Here is a 15,714-nt window from a genome sequence, read left to right on the forward strand (position 1 = left end):
GGACGTCTCACACTAGACCATGCTGCCCAAGGCTCTGTCCAACCTGGCCTTGAAAACTGCCAGGGATGGAGCATTCATCACTTCTCTGAATACCCTGTTCCAGTGTTTCACAACCCTTCCAGTAAAGAGCTTCTTCCTTATATCTAACCTGAACTTCCCCTGTGTAAGTTTAAACCCATCACCCCTTGTCCTCCCCAGCACCCTTGTAGTCCCCTTCAGACTATGGAAGCTGCTCTGAGGTCTCCATGCGGCTTTTCTTCTCCAGGCTGAACAGCCCCAGTCTAAGTAACAGTGGCAATCCACTCAAACCAGTAGGGGAAACAGCACAACCCAAAATAAACCTTGTGCAATCTTTCAAACTTCACTTTTTTTTCCAGCTTCTTTTGCACACCCCCCATCCCTCTGCCATGCTGCTGCCCAGCCCAGTTCCAAGTTATTCCCTCTGCAGAAAAGCACTGCATATTCCTTCCTTTGCCTTCAGCCTTTTTACTTTACCCACACTCCAATGCCTTACTTTTTAGGAGCTCCCTCTTTCACCATGTGCTGGGAGCAGACTCTAGCACTAAGTTACTTGCTTCAGAAAAGCTTACAATGTACATCGGAAGTGTCATTTTCCAGTGGAGTGATGAGAGCCAGTGTCACGTAACACATCTCTTCTTGTGAGGCACTGTGCCTGACTTACAGTTGCTCACATCTGCCTGCAAAGATGATATGAAGTGACTGCAAAGACACCTTGACTGCTTCCTCTCTGCCTTTCCTTTGCCAAGTCAGTCAACACCTGGAGTGTCACTAAACACAGGCACAGTGATCCAAGCTGCAGCTTAACACCTCTCCTGCCAGTTTTACCTTTAGCCAGTTATGTTATCAACTTCCATCTGTAAATACCTGCTTTTACTTGTATATAAATATTATTTAGCTCAAAGGATCCACAGACAGGTACAAGCTGTATGCCTGGCCTCATTGCAATGGCTGTGGAATACAGCCATTTGAGAGATTTGTATGAGCTGCTTTGTGGCACACAGCTGTTTTGGGAGGAGAAATGAAGAACAAGAGTGAACGTTACCAGCTCCTCACTAAAGAGCAGCATCAGACACAAATGGTGGGAAACCTTACCATTCTCTACAAGTGCCTAACAGGAGGATGGAGCCTGGAGGGGGCTGGGCTCTTTCTCCCAAGGAACAAGGGATGGGACAAGAGGAAACGGCCTCAAGCTGCACCAGGGCAGGTTTAGATGGAGCTGAGGAACAATTCCTTCCCCAAAGGGTGCTCAGGCATTGGAACAGGGTGCCCAGGGCAGGGCTGCAGTCACCGTCCCTGAAAGTGTTCACACACGATGCAGAAAGTCCTCAGTGACATGGGTTAGTGGTGACCTTGGCAATGCTGGGCAATGGTTGGACTTGGTGATCTCAGAGGTCTTTCCCAACCTGTTTGATTCCATGGTTCTATGAATTATTTTCAGCTGACAGTAAGGGTAAACAAGGTAACAAAATATCTGAGAACATCAACATAGTTTTTAACAGGACAGAAAGCAGCTTATTTCCAGTAAACACGCATAGAACGTTTTCAACAAGTGAACAGCACAGTGTTGCCAAGCCAGGTGGAGTTATCATGGGGCAAGACCCACCTCTGGCTCCACTGCCTGCAAGGAGACATCAGCAAACACCTTGTTCCCATAGCAGCAAGCCACAGCAAAATCCAGACAGTCAGGAGCACTTCCCACCAGACCTGCAGCAGCTCAGTAATGCTGCCAGATGCGCCAATACAGCTCACCAACATGGTGCCAGGACCTCTCTACATGAGCAGAGTGCTCATTTAGTAGTTACACGTTTCCGAACCTACATGAGTGACTGAGAGCTGTCTTCACTTCTGCAATAAGCCCCTGAAGGATGCCAGTCTTCCTCCAGGTAACAAAGCAATCTGCATGGCAGGTCACCTTTTTAATGACTATGATACTCAGACACATTTTAACAGGCAGGGAATGATGAGGGAGCATCTCCCCTTTTGGAAAGGCAGTGCCCCTCACTCTATTCTGCTCTTCATGCAGCCCAGTCTCAGCAGGTCCTCTCTCACAGGATACTCCCAAAACCCAGTACATGCATACCTTTGTGGGTTGGTTTGTTTCCTTTTTCCAAAACAGAAATCAGTAACGTACATAGCAGTAAACACAACTGAAGTTGTCCACATTTTGCACAGTTATTAAGAAATACAAAAAGAGATAAACATTTCTAGGATGAAGCACTGTTTATCACAGTTTGTTACATGTGTTTGAGCTGCAGTGCTCCCATTTATATCATTTTCTCCATTTTTTTATTAAATACCCTGAGGACAGGATTATTAGCTTCCTCACAGCTTTTATACCATGCTGATGACTACACTAAGTTCTTCACAAATATTATTTAGCTTTACAACAACCAAAGGAGGCTAGAGGCTGTTAGCATCTCTGCTTCACCGAGGCAGAGAAATCAAGCTGAAAAATTGACTTTATTTTGGGTTGTAGCCTGAGCTGCCTAAGACATAATTTTTCAAAATGCCCCAGTATCACAGACTGCCTTGGGTGTCTCGAAGTTTAGTTAAAGCTCCTGGAACGTGGCACTTCAATTAGATCCTGCAGCCTGAAATCAGGACACGCACCTCAAAAAGGAGAAAATTCTCATAAAAGGCAAGTTTTAAACAATTTTGTCATCATCTCACTGAACACAGCAGCAGCAGCAGGGATGATCTCAGTCTCTTCAAGGCTCTCTCTCCCCAGTCTCACACACAAAGCTATCCATTTGCTCCAGGCAGTCACCTTGCACTTAACACAACTCTGAGGGGGCCAACAAAGGATGCTGGAGTGCTGCTGGTAGACACCAGCCACGCGTTCTCCAGGTCCTTCATCCCAGGCACAGGGAAAGAATAAGGTGTCCCTGCAGAGCCTGAGGGGGGCCAGCCAGCCCCATCGAGACCCAGCTTTCTGCTTCTGACACATTCCTCCATTAACTTTGTCAGCTGAGAGAGCCAGGCACTTCAAGGGAGTGATTCATTTGACCCTTTCTGATGGTCTGCTGTTATATTAACAAGCTCTCTGCTGACTATAAAGGGACCCAAGGGAACCCTACAGATTGCTGCTGCTAGTCGTATGAACTACACCATAGGTATCCTGCCTAACTAGCTGCCTAGACGATTTACAATCCATTAAATAAAAATAATGTTCTAGGGATACCTACCTTTCTCCATTATAGTGGGAAATTAAATAGCTAAATTTTAGGGGAGTGGTCACAGGACACAAACTCCACCTTGTATCCCAGTGCATGTGGCAAGGAGCCAGCCTTGTCCTCCAGAAAATACTCACTCTGGCACTTTGTAGTTTTTGAGCACCTCTTTGTAACTTCATAGTTCAAAAGAATATATATTGGATGCAGTCTCCCAGGATTTGTGGTCTCATTTGATTCCATGCACTGGAACACCAATAGAACAGACTAAGACCGCAAGTTATCAGTCTAGATGAATGAGCGGGGAAGACAAAACTTAGCCAAAGAGTTTCAGAGGTAGCTGTTGAGGAGCTTATGAGTCCATATTTGGCAAGAGTGGGCCGATAGCCTGGCCCTGTTCATCCCCAAAGCTGATGGCTTCTGCTCTGGCAGAACTTATCTATAGCAATCTGCAGCTCCTCATTTTGGAGGTCTCTGCTTTCCCCAACCTCACCCCTCACCCCTGCTCTCCATATCCAATTTCCTACTCTATCTCATACCACACCAGAGCCTCCTTACCAGCACCAGTGCAGTCCCCCATGTTGTAGAATCCCAGACTGGTTTGGGTTAGAAAGGAGCTTAAAGCTCATCCAGTTCCAACCTACTGCCATGGACAGAGACACCTTCCACTAGGGCAGCTTGCTCCAAGGCCCTGTGTCCAACCTGGCCTTGAACACTGCCAGGGATGGGGCAGCCACAGCTTCTCTGGGCACCCAATGCCAGCGCCTCAGCACCCTCACAAGGAAGAGCTTCTGTCTAAGAGCTCATCTCAGTCTCCCCTCTGGCAGGTTAAAGCCATCACCCTTTGGCCTACCACTACTGCCCCTGATGAAGAGTCTCTCTCCAGCATTCCTGTTCTTGGTGAACTTGGGAAACTGGTTCCAAGCAGCCCAGCTAATCCCATTCCAAACTTTCTGGGTGGGACTATGGCAGACTGAGGCCTCTGGTTCTCAAATGCAAAACCTTCAGAGGCTCCAGCTGCCAAATACATTAACATGCAGACATATTCCATGAGAGACCTTCATACTTATATCCAGGATAGATATTGCGAGGAAAACAACAAAAACTACAAACAACAACACCCTATCTGCTGGCCAGCTGCAGATTAATAATAAATGGAAAACAATACTTCCTCTCTCCCCTCCCAAATATTCTCAAATGTCTAAGTCATTGTGGTCGAAGTACTCATTAAAGATCCAGCCGGCAGCACAAGTTAGGCTGAAAACTTTCAGCAATCAATTGAAGACTGATGAAATTACACACAATTACTATGAGACTTTGTAAAATGAATGAGTTCAGCTCATGGATAATCTGAAATATACGCTGCACAAATAATTCTTTCTTCCAGAACTTGCTACCCTAGCATTAAGAAAAGACAGATGAAACATCCAAACTTTGCTGTGCTGATGGTGGTTAAACATTTTCCCATCTTTTAGATTCTTCAAGCAAGATATCATCTGTCACAGGGAAACCTTCCTTTTGCTGCATGAAAGGTTCATCTCCTCTTTCTGTCAGCTTCCCCATTCTGTGATGGAAACCTGTGCTGACAAGCTGGACTGACAGGGATCTGCTGCTGACTGCAGATTTACTTTGAGCTGCTGAACTAAAACAAGAGATGTGATAAAAAACTGAGGGCCTTGCATAACATTTGCCATTGTTAGCACAATATACAGACTGAATACTGTAACACACTTGTTCCCTGTCCGTTGTTGTTTCTACAAGACAAGGTCTTCCAAGCCTGCATGGCAGTGACTATTACTCCAGCTGAGTGCAATGATCAGGACAAGAAGGACTGCCAAAGATGGCCTAAAGGCACTGCTAAGAGACACGGGAGGCAACAGGGTGACTTTGTGATACAAGAAGACAGAAAAATGTCAACCACTTCAGTGCATTGCAACACAAAATGCAGTTCCCTTAACAGGAAAATTCTCAGAGCAAGGCCGATCTCCAAAATGATTAATAATTTGCTATAGGAAGTGTAGTCAGTGAGCAAGATCAAGGAGTTCAGCATCAGATAAACATGTTTTGACTGCAGAATGACTAGTGTGAACCTGCAGGTCAGCCACAACTAGAGCTGAGGGAATATTGCTATGAAATCCCACGAGTGCTTGTTTACATTTGTAAAAAAAGAAAAAAATCACCTTGGTTATGCTTATACTGTTCCCTATGAATGTTTCTAGGTAATATTTTCCCATGTTTTTGAGGTTTTTAAACAAAAACATGCCGTTTTCCTTTTGTCTTTTTTTTTCCCCTCCTTCCACCAAAAATGTGATTGTATTTTTCTTCATGAATATTCCAGGTTGACACTTTCAACTGCTCTATTCTAGAAGCACTAGAAGACCACTATGCATATGGTATAAGTGCAACAGCCCAGCACAAACTGATCATGTCCCTCGAGGACAAACTCCTGCCTTTAGTGACTCCAAGCACTACAGACACACAGAAGATTCAGGCCAGCTCCCACATTAACCTGCCTCCAGCACCTGCCTGTACCCATCTTATATCAATTGCCAGTGACAAACCATGGTAACTATGGAGGAACATAAAAGGTGTCTGGCAGACCAATGCCTTAACCCAAAACCAACTTGGTACTTTACACCCTGCAGGCAGGATGAGATCTCTTTGGAAATACTTAACATCAGTTGCCTTTCCCTCAAATTAAGCATGAGAAACAAAGAGGGTGTTCTAGGAAAAATGTGAACTAAAACAAAAGCCTGCCAACACTGTGAGTTCAGGGGGGATTTGCTGAGATCTGTTTTGGCAAATACAAGGGGGAAAGGGAAAGGAAAATAAAGAGATGCCACTCAAACAGCAGCAAAGGAGCAAGTTTAGCTTTTCAGCTGTAGCTGGCATCAGAAGGACAAATACTAAAGGACCTTTGAAGTATTTTTGTGCTTTCCTCAGGCTTGAGCTGGTGGGTTACTGGATAATGGTGAGAATATACACAGCTGACACAAGCCACCCACTGCTCAAAAAATCACTGATGCAAAGGGACATCCCAATGAAACCATCCCCATTTTGTTCCAGGCTATCTACAGATCCAGAGAAAGCATGCCATCTTACTGTCGTCACTTCCATATTAACATAGGCATTCTCATGTCCAGAAAGGATAAAGAATTTCTTTAGGCACAGGAAGAAGCAGTAAGCAGGAAGTTACACTTTTATACTGAAGCACATGCCTCAAGTGAAACTCCCACCCCAAAGCTTCCAGTAACTGCTTGCATAGAAAAAACTTGTTATTCACTCAATTCCTCAAGAACCCCCTCTCTGCTTCTTTACCCACACCTCTTTCCCCTTCACTGCACCTTTTCTCCACATCCAGCACTCTCATATTTCCATTACATGACTCTGGACTACTTTGAGCAACAATTAAAACCTGGTACTGATGATGAAGGCCATACAACTAAGCTAAAAACATATCCTGCAGATTCTAGATGTGGCTATGGAAAGTTATGAGCCATCTGTACTCTTCAGAGCCACACAAAATGCGCTTATGCTGTATGCGCTCATAATTGTAGTGGCTTTAGCCTAAATTGTGCCATCACTTAGTTTTTGGGCACTTGTACTTCTCAGAATTTAAGTGTCATTGTCCCTCGCACATTACAGATAGGATGCCCTGCCGTGAGCATTCTAGTTGCTGCAATTATTTCAACCCAGCTAAGAGCTTATTTTAAACAATTTTACTGCTCAAGTTGTCTCCACCTCATTTATTGTTAAGAGTCTTTTCTCTTTCTAATGGAAGCCAGAACTTCATTCTGAGGTCTCGTGTCAAAGAGGCTGCAGGTGAACATCAATCAGGGACAAATTAGGTACTGTTTTATTACCAGCATAGGAAGACACAAAAAGCAGCATGGTCCTGAGACAGATGGATGTGCCACTTGGGCTCCAGCAGCAATAGCTTTCTGTACACTCCACACCCTGTTTTTGGCAAAGCACCTCACCACAGCTTTGCATCCACCAAATGAGAACGCTGTGGCTTTAAATAGTTATCCCCATTAAAAACTATAAATGAGATTAAATGGTCCAAGATAAAGTATTGCTGTTATTAAGGAGTGGTTTGAATGAACCAAGCTGCAACGGTGGGACCAAGATTGTAGTTTAGCCGTCATTATTTTCTGTTCTCTGGGGACGTGCACACACACGCACCCGGCCGCACAGACACATCGGCCTCCATTAACATCAGCAGCAGCTGGTCCTGAGGTATATATGTTTGCTTACAGTAAGTTATATAAAGATGCTTTTTAAAACAAGTAAGGCTGAGAGAAGTCAACCTTGTGTCAAATATGACAGCAAGAAGCATCTGCCACGGGGGCAATCAATTGCATATCCTTACTCCACATTAAAATAAAACCCACAGAGGCTCACCCTTCAGCTGGGAAGGAAATCTTTACAAGCTAAAACTAGGTATTCACTTTGATGCAATACCCACAGCCGGTCAGACAGCTTGTTTAAAAATTGCTTTGCTATGTTCCTGCATGGCAGGTCTAACCTCTTGCTCGCAGGCATGCAATACTGTGTAAGGAAGCATTAAAGACTGAACATCTAATATCACCACAGGTTTTGTAAACCCTTTTCCCTGAAGACTTCGGATCAGATGTGCTACCCGAGTTTCACTGAGGTTTTTACTCTCTTTCCCTAATTTTCCAGCTGGGTTAACCAGGCAGGAGGAGGTCAAGTACCCCACAGAAAAATCACACAAAGTGTCAGGGCCACAATCAAAAGCTAGGATCCTCAAACACCTGCTCTTTTGCTGTCACCATGTCATGTGTTTCCCAGGTTTTAGGTTTTATTTGCTTTCATGACTCTTGAGGCTGGCCATATTTCTGTTTATTAGTACTCAGTAAAGGTTTTCTCACTTTTCCACTGGCACTCAAGTGGCATTTAGCATGTGAATCTGTACTGCTGTTCTGCATTGTCTTTACCCAACTAGGAAAAAATAAAGTGTCCGAAGTTTCCCACATCAACCTTGCAGAGTAGCAAGCAGCTACATACCCTGCACAGTTGCAGAAAATCACATCTGACATGATTTCTGCTCCCAGACCAGACCAAAATATGAGAGCAGAGGGAATAACATCCCTCAGATATGCTCTCATAGTGAAGAAAATTATAAAACCCACCAGTAACACTACTCGATTTATTCTTTGAACAATAACAGCACTGTGCTGAGCCAAGAAGTAATGAACTGAAAGCATATGTAGAGGCAAAACATTCTCCTGATTAGTATCAACTGTTCCTAAGACAAATAAAATGCTAACCATTGCCCAGTACAGCAGCTTTCCTATCTACTGCAAGAACTGTTCATCCCTTGCATGCTGTCTCATGGCTCATTTTACCAAAAATTTCTTATCAGGCTAAATACAATCAGCAGAAGGCCCCATAATAAGGGGCAACAACAATTATAGTACAATGAACTGAGTTTAAATAGGACCTTTAGCTCCAAAGGAGCCCCCTCATTTCTCCTCAGGCACTTCAGGGTAATGCCAGCTTCTGCTGCACTAATGAGCCTACAGAATAGTCCCCATCGCTGGCTTTGCCCTCTGCAGAGATATTTGTCATCAGGACCCCCCTGATTTGCAACGGCAGCCCTGCCTTCCCCAGGCTTCCTATGCGGGGCTGCAGCTGAAGGCCAGCTGGGCACCCAGCAGAATGGGGTGTCACGGTGCTAGTGCAGATGAGGCACAGGCCTGGCCTGAGGCCTGGAAGGACAACGCCCTGGGGATTTACAAGCGCCAAACAGTTTATCATCCACATGAAGCATTTCTTTATTTCCTTCTATTCTTTTCTTTTTCTTCTTCCCCATGGAATTAATCTTATGCCAATCTACTGCTGCTGAAGCCAGCAAGAGGCTGGCACACAGAGAGGGGGAGCCCCTGACATCACCACCCAGACCATGAGTAACAGAAAAGTTTGGGTTTGAAAGGAGCTTAAAGCTCATCCAGTTCCAACCCCCTGCCATGGGCAGGGACACCTTCCACTAGGGCAGCTTGCTCCAAGCCCCTGTGTCCAACCTGGCCTTGAACACTGCCAGGGATGGGGCAGCCACAGCTTCTCTGGGCACCCTGTGCCAGCGCTTCAGCACCCTCACAGGGAAGAGCTTCTGCCTAAGAGCTCATCTCAATCTCCCCTCTGGCAGGTTAAAGCCATTCCCCTTGGCCTGTCCCTACATCCCTTGTCCCAAGCCCCTCTCCAGCTTTCCTGCAGCCCCTTCAGGCACTGGAGCTGCTCTAAGGTCTCCCCTTCAGGAGCCTTCTCTTCTCCAGGCTGCCCCAGCCCAGCTCTCTCAGCCTGGCTCCAGAGCAGAGCTGCTTCTATGGGAAGGTGATAAGGGAGCGGGATTTATTTTGCTACCTTTTTGGAGAGAGCAGTTTAAGAGCCTTAGAAGCTTTCTCTGAGCAGGCCATAGGCAGAAGGAGAGTGCACCATCCTGCCTCACACCATCATGAAGCAACAAAGCATGAACTAAAGACCACCAAAGCACAATCTAATGGGTCCCAGTAGCTATAGAGAGGCTCAGCTCCCGTGCTTCCCAACTTGCCCCAAAGCAGCATCCCCTACCCCAGCACCATCTGTGCTCCCAAGGGCTTCCACAAACAACGCCCCTGGGTCCTGCCGTACTTCATCCTGCCCGGTCAACCAGGCACGCCTGGAAGGGCTGACTCCCTGTTTCTGTGCATGGGCTGCTGTTACGCAGTAACCCTTTTACAGGATCACAGCTGCCCCCCCCCCCCATGCCAGCTCATCCCTCTTCACTGCATTTTTCTTTCTTTTTCTAATGAAGCATCTTTGCTTTTTACCATGATTTTATCTGGCAGCTACTACAACACCTCAAGGTCTAAAAAGGACATTGTAAGAACAGCACATGCTATGCTGAACTCAAAAAGAGTGCAGGAAAAGAGCATCTGCCACCCTAACAGCTTTAAATCCTCTTTTCCTTATTTCTCTAGGTGTCCATATGTGGCACAGCAGTAAAGCAATACCACACTGAAGAACTTGGCTTTAAAGCCCAGCCTCTGTCCTGATGAACTCCACAAGGACCCACCTGACATAGCTTTCCGCTAGCTTCTCATCTCCCATCATACTTTCTTCAGATGTTAATAAAGTGCACATAACCAATAATTCTAAGGAAAACAAGAGAGGGAGAAAAAAAGTAAATCAAGATTTCTTTTGACAGATCGCCAAACCATGAGATACACATATATGTTAATTGCTTCTGCCTGCAGAGCTCAACACAGGGCATACCTGCACCCAGAAATCCCACTTTCCTTCACAACCTTCCCAACAAGGAATATTTGCAAGAGCTTAGCACAGGTAAGCTTGGCTGAGGGCCATTTGGGAATGTCAGCATTCCTTTTAGAACCAAGGGTTGCGAAGGTCCCAGTTATAACTGAGACATGGAAAACTCCACACTGAAAACTATATTCAGCATTGAGATACAGCCTCTGTTCATAGATTCATGTATCTCCTTCGCTTCAGAGGCAGCAGACTTTTCTGGAAGCTGGGAACAATGCTGCCTGCAAAGTTACAGAGGAAATTACTGTAAATGCTTAAAGGCTACACAAAAAGCGCCGGGGCATGCAAGTATAGAATAAATGCTTACATTTACCAGCCCTAATCTTATTGCACTGTGAATATATTTGTGTTACACAGTGCATAAAACCGACATCAGTTCTTACTACTTCATTATATCACAGCAGCAAGGTGATAAATCCATTATGGTATTATTATTTGGAAGACAAGCAATTGGCCATGTCAGCCCACACTCTGCTATTTAAAGCTATCAAGTGTGAACTTTTTATGGTACTCTGACATTTAACAATATGCAACGTTTTCATTTATTTTTTAAGAGGTTATAAAAAATAGAAAGTGTAAGAAATTGTGGCCACAACTGTTGATCTGAATAATCTATACTGAACCCGATATTGAAATCCTCCCCAGAAGGATACGTTAGAGATGACCACAGTGTGTATTTGTAAATTCAGTTCTTAACCTTGAGGGAAGATGCACAACCTCACATCAATTCTGCAGTGTTATTCCAAAAGACAGTAAAAAGATTAAATATAAAATACCATGTGGTTTTAACTTACAATACAATCTGAGTGTACACTTGCATGATCATGGGCTTTTCCCAGCAGCAAAACAGACAGTATTCTGATAAAGTTATCTTATGGAAAAAAATAACGTAATACACTGCATAACTTCTTTTAGGCTTTAAAGTATGTACCAATCCCTTTATTTTGTCATGCATCTGAAAGCTTCAGCACAGACTGGCAGTACATTTACACAGTAAATACATTGTCTGAGACAAATTCCTCTTGCTGTGCTGCTCTCCAGTGGATGCTGTCTTAGGTTTACATCAACCCCTAAGCTTTCAGCCCACAAACACTCATGTTTACTCCTAACACACACTCCACCTAGTACAGACATGCTGAAGCCACACCTGAAAAAACAAACCTCTGTTAACTGCAGCCCAACCACCAGCTTGAGGAAATTCAGATTAAAAACCTATATCATTCCATGATCCTACAAAATCCTTGTGCCACCAAAAATTTCTGGTCAGATATCAAGCAAGACACAGCTTTGTTGGCCAAGGTGTCCCAAGAGGTAACATATTTTTCTTGGAATTATTTTTAAGAGACTGCATTTTTTCCAGGAAGCACTCATTAAGGCTGCAACAAACACAAAGCTTATCTGGCAATTAGACAAAAAGAATCTTTTTAATTAACATAGTTATTAAAAAAAAAGTTTAGTATGAATAAAAGGAAATGGAAACTACAAAAGGTACTTTTTTAAAAGCTTGTTTAAAGAATTTTCCTTTAGACAGATGGCCGGTTTTGACAAAACTAACATTTCCCTTCTTTAATGAAATGGAAGCAAGTTCCTAAACCATTTTGGTTTGGTTATATCTGAAATCATATAAAACATTTTGTCTATGACCTATCACAAGAATACCCCCTTTGGAAGCACCAGGTACCCCCGACATCAGGACAGCCCAAGCCACGTGCTCACAGGGGTCACTTCACCAAGTTTTAGCCTCCATCACCACCTTCCTCACCTACAGAATGAAGTTACAGTTTCACATTTTTGTAATATCCACACCTGAAAACATTTAAGTTTTAAGTATCCAAAATAAGATTACAGATGTGACTTTGCTGGAAGAGGCCTTGAAGCTCCTCCAGCTCCAAGCCCCTGCCACAGGCAGGGACCCCTTCCACTAGAGCAGCTTGCTCCAAGCCCCTGTGTCCAACCTGGCCTTGAACACTGCCAGGGATGGGGCAGCCACAGCTTTTCTGGGCACCCTGTGCCAGCACCTCAGCACCCACCCTCACAGGGAATAACTTCTTCCTTATATCTAACCTGAACTTCCCCTGTTTCAGTTTGCACCCATCACCCCTTGACTTATTGCTACAGACCCTGATGAAGAGGCCCTCTCCAATATCCTTTTAGGCCCCCTTCAGACATCGGAAGCTGCTCTCAGGTCTCCACACAGCTTCTCCAGGCTGAACAGCCCCAGTTTTCTCAGCCTGTCTTCATCCAGGAGGTGCTTCAGCCCCTGATCATCCTCTTGGCTTCCTCTGGACTTGCTCCAACAGCTCCATGTCTTTCTTATGTTGGGGACACCAGAACTGTATGCAGTGCTCCAAGTGGGGTCTCCCCAGAGCACAGCAGAGGGTCAGGATCCCCTTCCTGAGCTGCTGCTCATGCTCTGGGGGTGCAGCCCAGCACACAGAAGGTTCTGTGCTCAAGCGCACACTGAAGATGGGTCATTGAGAGCTTCTCCTCACCCAACACCCCAAGCCCTCCTCCTCAGGGCTGCTCCAAATCTCTTCTCCATGCAACCTGCAGCTGGGCCTGGAATTGCCCTGACCCAGGGGCAGGACCTTGCAGTTGGTTTTGTTGAATTCTATGAGGTTCGCACAGTCCCACCTCTCCAGCCTGTCCAGGTCCCTTTGGATATCATCTGATCCCTCCAGTGTGTTGATTGTACCACACAGCTTGGTGTCACTGGTGAACTTGCTGTGGGTGCTTGATCCCACTGCCCATGTCAGCAGCAAAGATGCTGAACAGGATCAAACTCTTCCCTGAGGGACACCACTCATCACTGGTCTCTACAGGAACATTATGCTGTTGACCACAAAATAGATTCTTTAAATCTTGTTCCAGGGTTCAGAAGCAGCCTTTAAAACCTGAAGCACAGAACAGCTCAGAAAAAGCAATAATGAGCCTTAGCTAATGTATTTTCATACGCACACATAAACATAATACATAGACACAAGGATTTTCATCACCAAGAAACCACACCATTTCCATGTCAGATTCCTTGTTTTGCTTGTAATAAGCTTGTTTTGAGAATAGAAAACAAGAATTTTAGTTGTATATGCCTACTCGCTCTCATCAGTACATCCACAAAAGGCAAAAAAACCCCACAAACACCAAAGCTTTCTCCAGGCAAAGTTACACCACTTTAGATGAAAGGGCACAATGTGTTTTAGCAGAGTTTTACACACATTATTCACCAAGCCCCCAAAGCAGAAAAGTTTTTAAAGCATCTGTATGCCTCAAAGATTCTTTTCTTTTTATCACTGATCAAATTGAGTTACTGAAATGTACTTCTTCCATCCTCTATGTACTCCCTAGGCCACAAGAGTCTGTTTATGACTACACCAAAAAATAGCTCAGCCTCATTAGGTCCTTCTACATACTATTGCAAGAACGCAGTGTAAACTTTAACACAGCAGTTCTTTCTTTCTGAGCATCCTTCCTTTACACACTGCTTTCAAAGGATGAGAAACTAAATCAGTGTTTACTTCCTGGCCAGTGGAAGCAAGGAATTGCTTTACTGATAAATCCATTTTTAACTCTTAGAAATAACTCACTAGAACACCAAATATCAAAGACTAAAACAACAAATTACAAGTATTTTTGGCCATCGCAGCACCTCCCCCCCGCCCCCATCCCCTCCTTCCCCATCTCACCCCCAGCACACCCTAAGACCCCCGGGATCCTTCACCATTTCCCAGAAAAACGTTAGGAAAAGAGTTAAAGCGTGAAGACCGCTCTCCAGAGAGCCGGCAGCGCCTCGGCCGGCCGGTTACCTGCAGCGAAGCCCCACGGCAGCAGCCAGCCCGCGGCCGCCCTTTGTGATTGAAATGAGGGCCGGGGCCTCCCGCCGGGCTTTCCCCCCCCTCCACGCCGGCCTTGATGAGGAGCGCACGGCCTCGCTTTTATGAACACCTGTGTCTAAAGCCCACGAATAATTAGCTTAGCCTCCCTGTTTCCCTCCAATAATGGTGTAATTTGCCATGCCTTTCAGCCCCGGGACAGCTGGTGCTATTGAAAATCACCTCGGGATTAGGCCGCGGATCCCGGCCTCCCTCTTCGGGGGCTTCTCGCGTCTCCATGGCAACGCACTTAAAGGCTGCAAATTATCACCTCTAATAATAACGGGGAAAGTCTATCTTATTTTATTCCGGTTATATCCATAATAAAAGACAAAGCGTGAAAATTGAATGGAGGTCTCCAAGCTGCGAAGGAGCCTGTCCTGGCCCGGGCAGGAGCAGCGCGAGCAGATGGAGGGCTGCCAGGGTGCCACTGCGGGCTGGGCGCTGGGGTCTTTACCTGAGTCCCACTGTGTTTGGTGGTGGAAACAGACCCGCAGAGCCTGGGGTCTGCCATGGCACAGCGGCTCTGCTGCGGACAGCCGTGCAGGCACAGCCCTGGGGCTCCCCAGCACATCTATGGTTGTCTGGGACCGCGCTGAAGAAGGCTGCTGCATGAGGAAGCCTCGGATTTAACGCACGGGGAGCATCCTCCTCAAATGAGGCTCCTCTGCCCGTGTCCATCTACCCACTGGGAATAAAGAACATGGAGGCGGCCCAGACCCCACAGCAGCGAGGGAAGGTTAAGTTTTGAGGGGTGTTAGGCAGAAGCTCTTCCCTGTGAGGGTGCTGAGGCGCTGGCACAGGGTGCCCAGAGAAGCTGTGGCTGCCCCATCCCTGGCAGTGTTCAAGGCCAGGTTGGACACAGGGGCTTGGAGCAAGCTGCTCTAGTGAAATGTGCCCTTGCCCATGGCAGCAGGTTGGAGTTGGATGAGCTTTAAGCTCCCTTCAACCCAAACTAGTCTGAAATTCTATGATCATGGCACCCCACACTTCCTTTTGTCCTTCTAACACCTTCATGCTGTGGAGTTTGCCCATCCTCCGGCTTTCCTGATGCTCTTTATTTTCGGGGTTGGAACTAGCTGATCCGAAGATCCTTTCCAACCCTAACTATTCTATGATTCCATGATGCTGCTGACAAAGAAGGATGATCTATACTAAGGCCTCCCCCATGGAGGGTCCCCTCTCCCCGCTGCCCTGCACACACCATCACTGCTGGCACTCACATCTTCTTTCATTTAGGAGTTTTTTAACAGACTCTGGACAAATATTGATGTAAACACTGACTCCACGGCCACTTGAAACAAGATATCTACAGACAGGAAAGA

General features: G+C 45.7%; 1 long non-coding RNA gene across 1 annotated transcript in view; it reads right to left on the reverse strand.

Moving 5' to 3' along the window:
- LOC133267837 (uncharacterized) overlaps positions 1 to 14,786 on the reverse strand; it is a 97,551-nt gene extending 82,765 nt beyond the window's left edge. The window contains exons 1-2 of the long non-coding RNA XR_009742888.1: positions 14,573 to 14,786; positions 10,270 to 10,348 (exon numbers count right to left, since the gene is read on the reverse strand). This is a non-coding gene — a long non-coding RNA (uncharacterized LOC133267837). The remainder of the gene's footprint in view (positions 1 to 10,269; positions 10,349 to 14,572) is intronic.
- Positions 14,787 to 15,714: the final 928 nt, after the last annotated feature.

The sequence above is a fragment of the Pezoporus flaviventris genome, unplaced genomic scaffold (genome assembly GCF_033815535.1).
Source record: "Pezoporus flaviventris isolate CSIRO_AGI_PZ_B2104156 unplaced genomic scaffold, CSIRO_AGI_Pfla_v1 ptg000010l, whole genome shotgun sequence".
In the NCBI taxonomy this organism is placed as follows: domain Eukaryota; kingdom Metazoa; phylum Chordata; class Aves; order Psittaciformes; family Psittacidae; genus Pezoporus; species Pezoporus flaviventris.